This window comes from Oryctolagus cuniculus, chromosome X (genome assembly GCF_051225735.1).
Source record: "Oryctolagus cuniculus isolate XC-2025 breed Fujian yellow rabbit chromosome X, ASM5122573v1, whole genome shotgun sequence".
NCBI classification, from domain to species: domain Eukaryota; kingdom Metazoa; phylum Chordata; class Mammalia; order Lagomorpha; family Leporidae; genus Oryctolagus; species Oryctolagus cuniculus.
The window spans coordinates 71,310,897-71,328,663 of record NC_142888.1 but is presented as its reverse complement, the minus strand read 5'-3'; positions in this window follow the sequence as shown (position 1 = coordinate 71,328,663).

The window sequence follows — 17,767 nt, the reverse complement described above, 5'->3', positions numbered from 1 at the left end:
CTATGAGCCATATGGAATCAGAGATGAAAAGGGCCTTGAAAATTCATATTGTTTAGACTTTTTAATAAATTGAATTCTTGAGAGTATGCCATGTCTGATTCACCACTGTGTCCCCAGCTGTTAGCTTATTTCCTTGTTTGGCTTGTTGAATAAGTAAATCTAGCATAACTTCACATATAACAGATGAGGAACGTGAGACCTGAAAGAAGGAAGCTACTCTCGAGATCTATTAAATTTTACCACAATATCAAAAAGAGTCATATTTTTCCCTTCCAGGACTGAAATTGTTCCATAGTCAATACTAATGGTATTTTTGAAGGATGGATAAATACTGTTGATATACTATTGCATACACACAAATATACTTATTCAGAGACTGGGACCTTTGGGTTTCAGCTTATAGAAACCTGGAGGCTGGCGCCGCAGCTCACTAGGCTGATCCTCCGCCTAGCGGCGCCGGCACACTGGGTTCTAGTCCCGGTCGGGGCTCCGGATTCTGTCCCGGTTGCCCCTCTTCCAGGCCAGCTCTCTGCTGTGGCCAGGGAGTGCAGTGGAGGATGGCCCAAGTACTTGGGCCCTGCACCCCATGGGAGACCAGGATAAGCACCTGGCTCCTGCCATCAGATCAGCGCGGTGTGCCGGCTGCAGCACGGCGGCCGCGGCAGCCATTGGAGGGTGAACCAACGGCAAAAAGGAAGACCTTTCTCTCTGTCTCTCTTTCTCACTGTCCACTCTGCCTGTCAAAAAATTAAAAAAAAAAAAAGAAACCTGGAAGGAATTAAAAAATATCTGGACATGGAAATACTAGGAGTCGCGCTACTTTTTCTCTTCCTGTTCCAGGGTCTGTACCATGGATATAACATAACTCTGGGTTCTTATTTCTAGTGAGGTAGGGGCACTCTGGATGAATTCGAATGAACCTTGTAGAACAGAATAACATAGACTACCTGGAAGAGATGTTATAGATCATCTAAGCCTTTACATTATTCTGTGATTTCCAATGTGATAACATCATGTAGTTACTTAAACTTAACTGTATATTAATAAGAAAAATTACGTCCTCCCATCAGACCAGCCACATTTCAGTTGCCACATTTCAGCCATATCTACATATGGCTATGTCATTGAGTAGTGCAGATGTAGAACAGATATTAAAATTAATACCTAATTCGAGGTAGAGTGTATCACTAATACAATGTCATATAATTAAGTGCCACGTTGGGAAAAGAATCTGTTTCTGGACTCCGAATCAAGTGCAAGCAGGTTGATTTCTACCCCCCTATGTATTGATGTCTATCTCAGTGTGCATCTGTGAGAATGATTGAGGTACACTGTGAAGTCTTTTTTTGGGGGGGAGAATCTATTTGTCATGGATGAGGGAGATCCTTTGCATGGATTTGTACAGCACTTTTTCCCCTGACAGGACCCAAAGAGAAAATATACACAAATGTGCAATGAAAAGAAAAATAGTTATAAAAATGGAAGATATTGTAATTATGATGAACTCCAGTTGTACTTCTCCCTACTTAGTGTTTGCCCCTGAATTCAGCTGGAGATGGCTGCAGATAGGGAAGAGGGCAGAATTGATAGATCATTTTGGCAGTTGAGGTGAGAGAGTCTGCCATGTGGGTGTGTGGTCAGAGAACCTATTATTAGCCTCTAAATCTAGGAACCAGGGCTGATTGGTTTGTTTCCATCTCATCTTTTGCTTCAAGAGAGGACCAGCAATAGAAGAATTGAGCAAAGACCTACAAGAGTTAGGACTATTTTCACTTAGAGAGATTACCTACAACTACTTAAAAGTGTGTTTTGTTTTTTTTTTCCCTCAAGGACAATGAACGAAAAAAATTTGAGAAGACACTGTGTCATAAATTCCTGGTGAAAGTGGAAGACTGTAGCTCTTCAAGTCTCTTGCTACTTGAATTTCCTAGCATAATCCTGAAATGCTTTTAAGTGCAGCTCATGATGAGCATACTCTTTTAGACGCCTTTAAATTAAGAGCCACTAAAGGAGAAGTGGCTCAAGGACTGACTCTTGTAGGAGAAATCATCCACTATGAATTAGGAGAATTGGATGTGAAAAGCATACCTTGGATTATACAATGGTAGGGTTTGGGTAATGACTAACTTCTTGTGCAGGTAGGTACATGAAAGGTATGAGGGGATGTTGAGATTATATTGAGTAAATCTTCCACTGCCACTCACCAGGCAGGTTTGGGAGACACAGAGCCTGGTACAGTTTCAGCTTGCCCTGAAGCTTGGATGCATTCTAGAATCTTGCAGATTCTGGTAGAATGTTGGAGCAGGAGAAAATCTGTGTCTTTTCATTCTGCACATGAGGAAACTTGTGATACAAATTAATTGTAGTGTTTCTTTGTTTGATTTGCAGAGTAAATAGGTCTAGCCCAACCCCTCATACTACAGATGAAGAACTGAGTCCAGAGAGGCTCTGTAAACATGAATTTATTTTGCCATCCTTGGATAAATTATTCTATCATTCTGAATCTTAGTGTTTTTATTGGAAAAATGATAGTTATATCAGCTCTGCCTTTTTCACAGAATTGAAAAATCAAATAAGAACTATGAAAAGAACTTTATGCACTGTGAAGTATTGTGAAATAATAATTATTACATTGTCTGTTTATCCATCTTTCTCCCCTCCTAAGTGCCCTCTTTAACTCAAAACATTGTAGGACTTCTTGTAAGTAATTATTTTTTTTTATTTTGAGAGAGAGAAAACTGAGTAACTTTGAGAAAAATTGAGATCCTGTTCTTTTTTTTAAGATTTATTTGAAAGGCTGAGTAACAGAGAGAGAGAGACAGAGAGACAGAGATAGAGAGACAGAGACACACAGAGAGGTGTTCCACCCACTGGTTCACTCCCCAACTGGCTGCAACTGCTGGAGCTGTGCTGATCCGAATCCAGGAGCCAGGAGCTTCTTCCAGGTGTCCCACGTGGGTGCAGGGGCCCAGGGACTTGGGCCATCCTCCACTGCTTTCCTAGTCACATTAGCAGGGACCTGGATTGGAAGTGGAGCAGCCGGGACTCAAACTGGCACCCATATGGGATGCTGGTGCTACAGGCAGAGGCTTAACCTGCTGCGTAGTAGCACCAGCCCCAAAGGGTGTTACATTCTTAGAACAGGGAATTATTGCCATTGAGGATGGAGTTGCAAAGGCCCACTTTTATATCTGGAGTTAAGTTGTAGACAATAGCCACATATGCTAGGTGTATTTGTATGGGATTAATGTGAGTGTGTGTGTGTGTGTATGTGCGTGTGTGTATGAATGGCTTAAAAACTAAGCTTAGGGGATTTTTGAAGTACTATTTATAAACCTTTCTTAGCCACTGGAATGCTCTAAAGGTAAAGTGAAGGTAAAGTGAAAACATTCATTTGACTTGAAACTGAAATCCCAAGACCCAGGGTAATTGTGGATCCATCACTTCTAGTGTTTCCTGAGAAAGAACACTTGAATTTTTCTGAGCTTCAATTTTCCCATTTGTAATCAAAATGCCTAAAAGAGATAGTGATGTTTCCTAGTCACTTCACTGGAAATCAATGTGACCTGTAAATAGCTATAAAAACAATCTCATTGTTATTTCCTAGTAACATGGGAAATCATCCAGAGACATGCTCAGAAGTTGTTCTGGCATATGTCCTTTATCTTAGTAGGAACCAGCTAATACTCTAGCTAAGAAAGGAAACTGATTTTAAGTACTTGATTTGAGTCTAGCCTTACCTCTTTTGTTGAGACACCCTGGCTTTCAAAAAATACAAACAAAAGTAGTCTTGGGCAAAACATTCTGAAGCAAATAGTGTGTTTTCTTTCTTTTTTAAAATTTTTTTTATGATTTATTTAACTGAAAGGAAGAGTTACAGAGAAGCAGAGGCACAGAGAGAGAGAGAGAGAGAGGTCTTCCATCTGTGGTTCACTCCCCAGATGACCTCAATGGCCAGAGTTGGGCCGATATGAAGCCAGGAGCTGGAAGCTTCTTCTAAGTCTCTCACATGGGTGCAGGGGCCCAAAGTCTTAGGTCATCTTTTACTGCTTTCCCACGCCATAGCAGAGAGCTGCATTGGAAGTGGAGAAGCCTGGACTCAAACTGCTGCCCATATGGGTTGCCAGCACTGCAGGCAGTGGCTTTACTCAAACAGTGTATTTTCAATGACCTCCTTTAAAAGTTTTTTGGGAGGCTGGTGCTTTGAAACTCTGGAGGTGGACAGATCTAGGATGAATCTTTTTTCACCATTTATTACTTGTAATCTTGAAAAAACAATTCGTCCTTTTGGCTCCTCAGATTGCTGGCCTGCAAAATGGGGGACAATTATTACACTATCCCTTGGAGTTGTTATGACATTTAAATATAGTGGTTCTTGGCACAAATTATGTTCTTAATAAATGTAGCTTTATTTTTATTCACATTGTGATACTTGTTCTCTCAGATTTATTTGTATTTCAGTTATGATCCTGGAATTAAGACACTGTCCAAAAGAATGACTTCTTTATGGAATTTGAAGAACCTTCTTGCATCTTAGCCTAGCTAGATTGGTGGTTTATACAAGTGAGTGCTCAGGCAATATTGCACAAAATTTGAATGCAAAATACATTTGTGATTTTTTAAAGATAGTTCTGTAGCCTTTCCACTTTATATTTTTCTGATTTCTTTTACTTTTGCTTACAAGTGGTCAGAATTGCTCTTCTTAATATGATCTCCTTATATGTGAATTCCTGTTCTGCCCAGAGGCTCTCACCACTTGTCAGTTGAAGCCTAACCTAGGCTTTTGCCCTTGACCAAAACACACTAACAAAAATGAAGATGTTTTTCCTTATGGACTCAGGAGAGCACAAAAGATGGTATGTGTTTCATGGAGCTAAGCTGCTCCCTAGAAATATAATTGATGTAGTTATGGAGCAGACGACTCAGCTTGTTTAGTTTCATCATTTCTGATCTGAGTTATGCCTCTGTGGATCAATCCCAAATTCACTTTGTTAGTTTACAGATTTGTTAATTTGTTTCCATGAAGTTGGGCCTAACAGTTTCTTTCTCATCCATTCACAAAAAAGTGGTCAAATTCTGTGGGTGTGTGGGGAGGGTGCGGGTTCAGGGGGTTCAAATGTGTAGTTAGTGATTAGGTGAATATTTTCCTTATAGAAACTAGTAGAAACAGGGAAAAAAGGAAAATACAGTACATTTCATAGGAAGAGTGAAGGTTTATCTTGTGTTTAGTCACACAAACTGATTGCTTTTTTTTTGTCTCTTAACATAGGGGCCATACTTAAGAGGTCTGAAGAAGCACTTTGGAAATAAGAATGCATTATAGAATTTTGACATTATTATTTGTTACCAGCTTAGTGTTGGCTGTGGAGTGCTCTTATTAGAGAATGTTGAACTTTTTCTCTTGTTCCAAGGTATAATAGGCATCCTCCTTCCCTGGAAATCATGCTAATGCCCACATTGATCTCCAAATGATCAATTACAGAATCTGATAACTATTTGATTTCCAGGCTGTACTGACTCCAACATAATAGGCAAAAACCAAAGCTGTCAGCATGAAAACTCCACATAATAGCTCTAGGTAAGAGTCTGTCTTTTTGTTCCCGAGATAAAAATGCCTTCTCATTTTACTCATTTTGAGTTCATAACTGTCAGTCCTCCTCTTCCTTCCTGTTTTAAGAAGGAAGTGCTGATAATATTTTATACAAATAATTGCCCCATATTACATAAATGCTGCTTCCTTTCTGACTTTAAAGAGTACAACAGATGGTTTTGTTAAACTTAGATATTCAGGAGAGCCATTCAGTGGTCTTTTTAAAGAAGAAAAAAAGGATAGAAATATCTCTGCCAGTCGGTGAATGTCTTCTTGGTGGTATGGCCTGTCTGTCAAATGTGTGACGGTAACTCTAAAACTGTCAGCACAGTAGGGTTAGCCCTGAGGAAAATTAGGGAAGAAATGAAATGAGCTCCTCTTAGCTTCTCTTTTATTTAGAGATGTCTTTTCTCCTTTTTATCTCTTATGTTATCCAAACATCCAGCACTTCTATTCATGTTTTTTCTTTCTTTCTTTGGTTGCTTTCAGCAAGAAATATTTATTAGAACACTGTTTTAAATGCTTACTTTACACATGGTGAGGTGAAAATGCTGTCCTTAAATAATTTAACTTGATTAATCACAATGTTTTCAAGGGTAATTGTTACATTATTGATAATATGCTTTTACTTTCATTTCTGAAAAACATTTATTTATTTGAAAGGCAGAGTATTTGAGACACACACACACAGGTTCATTCCCCAAATGGCTGCAGGCAGGGGCTTCAACCTGCTGCACAATAGTACCAGCCCCCCCTCTTTTTTTTATAGATACAGTTAGACAATGAGAGAGACAGAGAGAAAGGTCTTCCTTCCATTGGTTCACTCCCCAAATGGCCACCACGGCCAGTGCTGCGCTGATACGAAGCCAGGAGCCAGGTGCTTCTGGTCTCCCATGCGAGTACAGGGCCCAAACACTTGGGCCATCCTCCACTGCCCTCCCAGGCCACAGCAGAGAGCTGGACTGGAAGAGGAGCAACCGGGACTAGAACCCGGCGCCCATATGGGATGCAGGCACCGCAGGCAGAGGATTAAGCAAGTGAGCCACGGCGCTGGCCGCTTGTGTTTTTTTTTTTTTTTTAAACTTTTGGATAACAGCCATTCAAACTGCAGTGAGATGATATTTTATTGTGGCTTTGATTTTCGTTTCCTTGATGCCTAATGACACTGAATATTTTTCTCATGTGTTTGCTGACTATTTGTATTTTTTTCCTGAGATATTCTCTTAGAAACTCTGGGCATTTCTTATTATTTTTATAAAATATTTATTCATTTATTGATTGGAAAAGCAGAGCAACAGAGAGAAAGGGAGAGACACACAGAGAGAAATTTTCATATGCTGGTTCATTCTCCAAATGACCACAATGGCCAGGGCTGGGCCAGGCTGAAACCTGGAGGTTGGAACTCCATCCAGGTCTACCACATGATTGTTAGGGGCCCATATACTCAGGCTATCATCTGCTGCCTCTCCAGCTCTGTTGAGCAGGGAGCTCCCTTTACATATTTCTTAACTGGATTGTTTGTTTTGTTGGTTTTATATTTCTTGAGCTTCTTATATATTTTGGTTGTTAATCTTTTGTCAGATGTGTATCTTACAAATATTTTGTCCCATTCTGTTGGTTGCCTCTTCACTCTGATGAGTGTTTCTTTTGCTATGCAGAAGCTTATTAATTTCTACTATTTAAAATTAGAGGACCTATTTTGGTACACCAATAAAAATACAGCCATTAACTTCATTTTGTGCAATTTATTTTCTTCAAGAAATTAATACTGTATTTAGTACTGCTATTTAAATGTTTGTTGCGGGTCTGTTGCTGTGGCGCAGTAGGTTAATCCTCCACCTGTGGCGCTGGCATTCCACATGGGCACTGGTTCTAGTCCCAGCTGCTCCTCTTCACATCCAGTTCTCTTCTATGGCCTGGGAAGGCAGTGGAAGATGGCCCAAGTCCTTGGGCCCCTGCACCTGTGTGGGAGACCTGGAGGAGGCTCCTGACTCCTGGCTTCGGATTGGTGAAGCTCCGGCCATGGTGACTGCTTGAGGAGTGAACCAGCGGACGGAAGACCTTTCTCTCTGTCTCTCCCTCTCACTATCTGTGACTCTACCTCTCAAATAAATAAATAAAATCTTTAAAAAACGTTTGTTGTAACTTATGTTTCTAGAACCTATACTATACATGCTCCTTTAAAATGTAATATTTTATGTGCAAATGCATATGAAATATTGAAAAGATCCTCTAATTATTGATCACCTGGTGAACTTAAATATAAAACCAAATAATAAATGAGAAGAGGTAATTATGTAAGCATTATTTTATTTAAAATAAAATGTCCAGTAATATAATGTTAAAAGTATGGTCGCCTACTTACTTGATTAACTGTACATGCAAGGGACAAATACCACTTGTTCTCCCTGATAGGTGACAACTAACTGAGCACCAAAAAGGAAACCTGTTAAAGTGAAATGAACACTATGAGAAACGGTGACTTGATCAGCCTTCACCCTGACTGTTGATGAGCAACTTAATATGTTATCCCTCTTAGTATTTTTTTTGTTTGTTCTACTTAATACTTTTGGTTGAATACTGTAATCAATACACAATTATTCTTAAGTGCTGAAACTTAACTGAAAAGTGATTGCTGTTAAATATAAGAGTGGGAATAAGAGATGGAGGAGATGTGCAATTCGGGACATGCTCAAGCTGACTTACCTCAAACAGTAGAATTAGAAACATACCAGGGGATTCCAATTCAATCCCATCAAGGTGGCATGTACCAATGCCATCTCACTAGTCCCAGTGATCAATTTCTGTTCACAATTGATCATAATGATAGGACTAAGAGCCAAAGGGAGCACATAAACAAGACTAGTGTCTGCAAATACTAGCTGATAGAATCAAAAAGGGAGAGAACGATCCAACATGGGAAGTGAGATACACAGCAGACCCATAGAATGGCAGATGTCCTAAACAGCACTCTAGCCTCAGAATCAGCCCTTAAGGCACGTGGATCTGGCTGAAAAGCCCATGAGAATATTTCAGGCATGGAAAGCCAAGACACTCTGGGGAAAAAAAAACTAAATGAAAGATCTCTGCGAGTGATATCCCAGTGGAAAGAATGGGTCATCAAAGAAGGAGGTACCTTTCTCTGAAGGGAGGAGAGAACTTCCACTTTGACCATGGCCTTGTATAAATATGATCAGAGTCGGTGAACTCAAAAGGCTTCCATAGCCTTGGCAGCTCATGAGAAGAGCCTAGGGTGATTACTGATGCCATAAACAAGAGTGTCAATTTGTTAAGTCAACAACAGGAGTCACTGTGCACTTACTCCTCATGTAGGATCTCTGTCCTTAATGTGCTGTACATTGTGATTTAATGCTATAACTAGTACTCAAACAGTATTTTTCACTTTATGTTTCTGTGTGGGAGCAAACTGTTGAAATCTTTACTTAATGTATGCTAAACTGATCTTCTGTATATAAAAAGAATCGAAAATGAATCTTGATATGAATAGAAGGGGAGAGGGAGTGGGAAAGGGGAGGGTTGCGGGTGGGAGGGACGTTATGGGGGGGAAGCCATTGTAATCCATAAGCTGTACTTTGTAAATTTATATTCATTAAATAAAAGTTAAAAAAAACTGTACATGCAGCTGAGAATAATTCTGTATTGAAGTAATTTTCTTAGAATTCATGTCATGGTAATTAAATTACAATCAAAATGTATCCTACATAAATAAAATATACTTTGATTTATTTATTGATAATTAAGCATCCATTTTTAAAGAAAACAATTAGAATAATAAAATTTTTATGTCAGTTTCCTTTTTTGTTTTAAATAACTGTGCTATTTCTATCTGTATGATGTTACTAAAATAGAAAGTAATAATAGGTTTTTAAAATCTAGAGCAACCTTACTTTAATTTTGTTCTGTGTAAGATATACTTCAAAATTGCTTTGTATTCAATTTTCAGGAGGTAGATTTTCTACCTCTCAGCAAACTGAAGTTATACTGTTTTAACCAGTGCTTCTATACTTATGCTTATATTCTAACAGTTTGAAGGAATGTAGATCTGAGAAGTCACTAATACTTCAGTTTAAATAAATTTTAACTGTTCTTTTTTCTGAATAGATGTTATTTTATTTTGGTTCTATGAAAATATGGAATATTACTAAGTAATAAAGTATCAATAAAATCATCCATGATCTTCCCACATTGAATGAATCCATTCTTTTTTTCCACAGGAACCTTTTATTTAAGGAATACAAACTTTATGCATTTCATAAATAAAACTTAAGGAACATAGTGATTCTTTCCACTGTACGCACTCTCCCACCCACGATCCTGTCCCTCTATCTCCTCCCTCTCCTATTCCCACCCTTATTTTTAACTAAGATCTATTTTCAATTAACTTTATGCACATACAATTAACAGGGGCCCAAGGATTTGGGCCATCTTCTACTGCTGTCCCAGCCTATAGCAGAGCTGGAAAGGAAGAGGAGCAGCTGGGACTAGAACCAGCACCCAATTGGGATGCTGGCGCCACAGGCAGAGGATTAACAAAGTGAGCCATGGTGCTCACTATGTTTTACTATGATTCACATAGTACAACACATTAAGGACAGAGATCCTACATGGGGATCTCTGCACAGTGACTCTGGTTGTTGATTTGACACTCTTATTTATGACATCAGTAATCACCTGAGGCTCTTGTCATGAGCTGCCAAGGCTATGGAAGCCTCTTGAGTTCATAAACTCTGACCTTATTTAGACAAGGCCATGGTCAAAGTGGAAGTTCTCTCCTCCCTTCAGGGAAAGGTACCTCCTTCTTTGATGCCCCGTTCTTTCCACTGGGATCTCACTCACAGAGATCTTTCATTTAGGTCATTTTTTTCCCACAGTGTCTTGGCTTTCCATGCCTGAGACACTCATGGGCTTTTTAGCCAGATCCGAATACCTTAAGGGCTGATTCTGAGGCCAGAGTGCTGTTTAGGGTATCTGCCATTCTATGAGTCTGCTGTGTATCCTGCTTCCCACGTTGGATCATTCTCTCCTTTTTTATTCTATCAGTTATTATTAGCAGACACTAGTCTTGTTTATATGATCCCTTTGACACTTAATCCTGGCATTACGATAAATTATGAACTTAAGCTGATCATGTTGACTAGTAAGATGGCATTGGTACATGGTACCTTAACGGGATTGATTTGGAAACCCCTGGCATGGTTTTAGCTCTACCATTAGGGGTAAGTCCGAGTGAGCATGTGCCAGACTGTGCATCTCCTCCTTCTCTTATTCCCACCCTTATATTTAACAGGGATCACTTTTCAGTTAAACACCCAGGATAATTGTGTGTTATTTAAAGAGTTTAAATAATGGTATTAAGTAGAACAAAAAAATACTAAAAGGAATAAAATAGTAAGTTGTTCCTCAACAGTCAGGACAAGGGCTGATCAAGTCATTGTTTCTCATAGTGTCCGTTTCAATTCTACAGGTTTCTTTTTAGGTGCTCAGTTAGTTGTCACTGATCAGGGAGAACATATGATATTTGCCCCTTTGGAACTGGCTTAATTCACTCAGCATGATGTTTTCCAGATTCCTCCATTTTGTTGCAAATGACCAGATTTCATTGTTTTTGACTGCTGTATAGTATTCTATAGAGTACATATCCTATAGTTTCTTTTTCCAGTCTTCTGTTGATGGGCATTAAGGTTGATTCCATGTCTTAGCTATTGTGAATTGAGCTGCAATCAACATTGAGGTGCAGACAGCTCTTTTAGTTGCTAATTTAATTTCCTTTGGGTAAATTCCAAGGAGTGGGATGGCTGGGTTGTATGGTAGGGTTATATTCAGGTTTCTGAGGAATCTGCAGACTGACTTCCACAGTGGCTTTACTAGTTTGCATTCCCACCAAAAGTGGGTTACTGTCCCTTTTTCCTCACATCCTCGCCAGCATCTGTTGTTGGTAGATTTCTGTATGTGAGCCATTCTAACCGGGGTGAGGCGAAACCTCATTGTGGTTTTGATTTGCATTTTTCTGATGGCTAGTGATCCTGAACATTTTTCATGTTTCTATTGGGCTTTTGGATTCCTCTTTTGAAAACTGTCTATTGAGGTCCTTGGCCTATCTCTTAAATGGGTTGCTTGTTTTCTTGTAGAGTTTCTTGATCTCTTTGTAGATTCAGTTTATTAATCCTTTATCGGTTGCATAATTTGAAAATATTTTTTCCCATTTTGTCGGTTGCCTCTAAAATTTGGTGACTTTTTCTTTTGCAGTACAGAAACTTCTCAATTTGTTGTAATCACAAATGTTGATTCTGGCTTTGACTGGCTGTGCCTCTGGGACCTTTTCCAAGATTTCTTTGCACGTGCCTATATCTTGCAGGGTTTCTCTGATGTTCTCTAATAATTTGATGGTGTCAGGTCATAGATTTAGATCTTTAATCCATGTTGAGTGGATTTTTGTGTAAGGTGTAAGTTAGGGGTCTTGCTTCATGCTTCTGCATGTGGAAATCCAGTTTGCCCATCACCATTTGTTGAATAGACTGTCCTTACTCGAGGGATTGGTTTTGGATCCTTGATCAAATATAAGTTGGCTGTAGATGCTGGGATTGATTTCTGGCATTTCTATTCTGTTCCATTGGTCTATCCATCTGTTTCTTTACCAGTACCATGCTGTTTCTATTACAACTGCCCTGTAGTATGTCCTGAAATCTGGTATTGTGGTGCCTTAGGCTTTGTTTTTGTTATACAAGATTGCTTTAGCAATTCGAGGTCTCCTGTGCCTCCATATGAATTTCAGCATCATTTTTTTCCAGATCTGAGAAGAATGTCTTAGGTATTTTGATTGGTATTGCATTGAATCTATAAATTATTTTTTGGGGAATGGACATTTTGATGATATTGATTCTTCCAATCCATGAGCATGGAAGATTTTTCCATTTTTTGGTATCCTCTTCTATTTCTTTCTTTAAGGTTTTGTAATTTTCATTGTAGAAATATTTGACATCCTTTGTTAAATTTATTCCAAAGTATTTGATTGTTTTTGTAGCTATTGTGAATGGGATTGATTTTAGAAGTTCTTTGTCAGCTGTGGCATTGCCTGTGTATACAAAAGCTGTTGATTTTTGTGCATTGATTTTATATCCTGTTACTTTTCCAAACTCTTCTATGAGTTTTAATAGTCTCTTAGTAGAGTTCTTTGGATCCCCTAAATAAAGAATCATATCATCTGCCAAGAGGGATACTTTGACTTCTTCCTTCCCAATTTGTATCCCTTTAATTTCTTTTTCTGGCCTAATGGTTCTGGCTAAAACTTCCAGAACTATATTGAATAGTAGTGGTGAGAGTGGGCATCCCTGTCTGGTACCAGATCTCAGTGGAAATGTTTCCAACTTTTTCCCATTCAGTATGATGCTAGCCATAGGTTTTTCATAAATTGCCTTGATTGTGTTGAGGAATGTTCCTTCTATACCCAATTCGTTTAGAGTTTTCATCATGAAAGGTGTTGTATTTTATGAAATGCTTTCTCTGCATCTATTGAGATAATCATATGGTTTTTCTTCTGCAGTTTGTTAATGTGGTGTATCACATTGATTGATTTGCAAACGTTGAACCATCCCTGCATACCAGGGATAAATCCCACTTGGTCTGGATGGATGATCTTTCTGATGTGATGTTGAATTCTAATGGGCAGAATTTTTTTAAAGATTTATTTATTTATTTGGAAGAGTTACACAGAGAGAGAAGGAGAGGCAGAGAGAGAGAGAGAGAGAGAGAGAGAGAGGTCTTCCATCTGTTGGTTCACTCTCCAAATGGCCACAATGGCTGGAGGTGTACTGATCTGAAGCCAGGAGCCAGGTGCTTCTTCCCAGTCTCCCATGTAGGTGCAAGGGCCCAAGGACCTCAGCCATCTGCTACTGCTTTCCCAGGCCACAGCAGAGAGCTGGATTGGAAGAGGAGCTGCTGGTACTAAAACTGGTGCCCATAAGAGATGCCGGCACTGCAGGCAGAGGATTAACCTATTGTGCCACAGCACCAGCCCCTATTTGGCAGAATTTTAATGAGGATTTTTGTGTCTATGTTCATCAGCAAAATTGGTTTGTAATTATCTTTCTCTGCCGCATCTTTTGCAGGTTTAGGAATTAAGGTGATGCTGGTTTCATAGAAAGAATTTGTGAGGATTCCTTCTCTTTTAGTTGTTTTGAATAGTTTGAGAAGAATCGAAGTTAGTTCTTTAAATATCTGGCAGAGTTCAACAGTGAATCCATCCATTCCTGGACTTTTTATTTTGTTGGGAGGGCCTTTATTACTGATTGAATTTCTGACACGGTTATGGGTCTGTTTAGGTTTTCTATGTCTTCATTGTTCAATGTATATAGGTTGCATCTGTCCAGGAATCTATCCATTTCTGATAGATTTTGCAGTTTGCTGGCACACAAGTAGTTTTAGTAATTTCTGTGGTGTTTGTTTTTACGTTCCTTTTTTAATGTCTGATTTTGTTTATTTTGGTCTTCTCTCTACTTTTTTTTAGTTAGTTGGGCCAATGATGTTTCAATTTTGTTTATTTTTTCAAAAAACTAGCTCTTTTGTTGATATTTTGTAATTTTTGGGATTCAATTCTGTTGATTTCTTCTCTAATTTTAATTATTTCTTCTATCCCACTAGTTTTGGATTTGGTTTGCTGTAGTGCAGGAGCCCAAGCACTTGGGCCATCCTCCAGCTCCCTCCCAGGCCACAGCAGAGGGCTGGACTGGAAGAGGAGCAACCGGGACTAGAACCGGTGCGCATATGTGATGCTGGCACTGCAGGTGGAGGATTAATGAAGTGAGCCACTGTGCCAGCCCCCTTTAGATCCTTGAGATGCATTGATAGCTCATTTGTTTGATGTCTTTCCAATTTCTTCATGTAGGCACTTATTGCTATAAATTTTCCTCTTAACACTGGTTTTGCTATATCCCATAAGTTTTGATATGTTGCGTTGTTATTTTCATCTGCTTCCAGAAAGTTTTTGATTTCTCTTTTGATTTCTTCTATGACCCAGTGTTCATTTAGGAGCATATTGTTTAGTCTCCAATTGTTTGCATTGCTCTAGGGATTCCTGAGTTGCTAATTTCCAGCTTCATTGTATTGTGGTCTGAGAAGATGCATGGTATGATTTTGATTCTTTTGAATTTGTTGAGACTTGCTTTATGGCCTAACATGTAGGTCAAACCTAGAGAAAGTTCCATGCACTGCTGAGAAGAATGCATATTCTTCAAGTACAGGATGAAAAGTTCTGTAGATACCTGTTAGATCCATTTGGGCTATAGTGTCGATTAAATCTGCTGTTTCCTTGTTGATTTTCTGTTTGGTTGATTGTCCATTGCTCAAAGTGGAGTATTGAAGTCCCTCAATACTATTGTATTGGAATCTAAGTCTCCCTTTAAGTCCCTTAACGTATCTTTTAAATAAACCGGTGCCCTGTAATTAGGTGCATATACGCTTATAATAGTTACATCTTCCTGTTGAATTGATCCCTCAATCATTATATAGTGCCCCTCTTTGTCTCTTTTAACAGTTTTTGTGTTAAAGTCTATTTTGTCTGATATTAAGATGGCCACACCAGCTCTTTTTTGGTTTTTGTTGGCATGGAATATCTTTTTACAACCTTTCACTTTCATTCAGCATGCACCTTTGTTGGAAAGTTGTGTTTCTTGTAAGCAACAAATAGATTTTTTAAAAATCCATTCAGCCAGTCTGTGTCTTTTAACTGGAGAGTTGAGTCCATTTACTTTTTTTTTTTTTTTTTTTTGACATGCAGAGTGGACAGTGAGAGAGAGACACAGAGAGAAAGGTCTTCCTTTACCGTTGGTTCACCCTCCAATGGCCGCCACAGCCGGCACGCTGCAGCTGGCGCACCGCGCTGATCAAATGGCAGGAGCCAGGTGCTTCTCCTGGTCTCCCATGGGGTGCAGGGCCCAAGTACTTGGGCCAACCTCCACTGCACTCCCTGGCCACAGCAGAGAGCTGGCCTGGAAGAGGGGCAACCGGGACAGAATCCGGCTCCCTGACCGGGACTTGAACCCGGTGTGCCAGTGCCGCTAGGCGGAGGATTAGCCTAGTGAGCCGTGGCGCCGGCGAGGCCATTTACTTTCAATGTGACTATTGATAAGTAATGACTTTGCCCTGCCATTTTCCCCAAGATTTTTCTTTCCCCAAGATATTTCTAATATATACTTTGAACTTCCTGTGATCCTTTACTGTGAGGTTTTCTTCCTTTACATTCTTTCATATTGATGACCGTGTTTCTGTGTTTCTGTGTATAACACATCTTTAAGCATCTTTTGCAGGGCTGGACTAGTGGTGAAAAATTCTTTCAATTTCTGTTTGCTGTGAAAGGTCTTTATTTCACCTTCACTCACAAATGAGAGCTTTGCAGGATATAATATTCTGGGCTGGCAGTTTTTTTCTCTTAGTACTTGGGATATATCTCACCATTCCCTCCTAGCCTGTAAGGTTTCTGATGAGAAGTTTGCTGTGAGTCAAATTGGAGATCCTCTGAGAGTAATCTGGTGTTTCTCTCTTGCACATTTTAGAATCTTTTCTTTATGTTTCACTGTGGTGAGTTTGATTACAATGTGTCGTGGCTAGGATCTTTTCTGGTCATATCTATTGGGAGTTCTGTGTACTTCCTGTACTTGGATGTCTCTTTCTTTCTCTAAACCTGGCAAGTTTTCTGCAAGTATCCCGCTAAAAATGCCTTCTAATACTTTCTCTCCATGCCTTCAGAAACTCCTAGAACCACAATGTTGTTGTTTTTTTTTTTAATAGTATCCTGTAGATTCCTGACAATATTTTTTAGATTTCTAATTTCCTCTTCTTTTCTTTGGTTTGACTGTATACTTTCCTTTGCTCTGTCTTCTAAGCCTGATATTATCTCTTCTGCTTTACTGATTCTGTTTTTAATGCTGTCAACTGCATTCTTTATTTGTTCTTTTTGAATTCTTCATTTCATTTTGATTCCTCCTTAAGATTTAATTTTCTTGAGAGAGATTTTCTTTCATGTCCTGCATGGATTTCAGGCGTTTTTGTTGTCTCCCACTGAGACTACTCATGTCTCAGCTACACTGTGAGTTCTCCCACACACCCTCAGCTTTTTTTTTTTTTTTTCTTCACAGTTTCAGTTCAGAAGCTCCACACATTCACTAGGTCTTATTCTGTTATTTCTCCCCACCAGAGTTAGGTTTTTCTGCTTGGCTGACAGCAGGCACAGCCCCGAGCTGGCACAGCTGTTATGTATGTCCAAAATGGCGCCTGCTGTATTGTCTCGCTCACCTTTGTAAGGTGTGTGGAAAGAGAGAATTGTGTCCATACCGTCCCTTTTATTTTTTTCTCCTCTAGTTAGGCTGGTGTACTTTCCCCCACGGGGATTCAAGCCTCATTCCCTCTAGGCTCTTCCTACTGTTTTTCCACCAGTGTCTCAGGCTACTGTGGTTTCATCTCACCTCTATTTCTAGCACTGGTGTGGAGCCTCTGGGCAGCTGGGGTCCCGAGCTGTGGGCTCCCGTGCCCTCCATGTAGGTCCACAAAGTCCCCCTAATTACAGAAGAGTTTCGTCTGCCGTTTCCCCCTAACTCTTCCCTGAGACTACAATATCTCCACTTTTATTAAACTATCTTCTGGACTAGATCAGTAAGCTCTCTCCCTATTCCACCATCTTGGAACCCCTCCAGGTGTGACATTTCAATACCTGTGTATAATGGGTACTTATCAAAACAGATTCTTAGTGACATTCTTAAATCTTAGTCAACTAATCCTAGAATTCTGGTACCTTTTTGTGTGAAATAGGTTTGCTTATTTTTTTTAACTTTTATTTAATGAATATAAATTTCCAAAGTACATCTTATGGATTACACTGGCTTCCCCCCCATAACATCCCTCCCACCCGCAACCCTCCCCTTTCCCACTCCCTCTCCCCTTCCATTCACATCAAGATTCATTTTCTATTCTCCTTATATACAGAAGATCAGTTTAGCATACATTAACTGAAGATTTCAACAGTTTGGTTTGCTTATTTTTTAAAGGTTATTTATTTATTTGAGAGGTAGACTTTCAATCAGAGAGGGGAGATATAGGTGCAATGGCCAGAGCTGAGCTGATCCGAAGCCAGGAGGCAGGAGCTTCTTCTGAGTCTCCTGTGCGGGT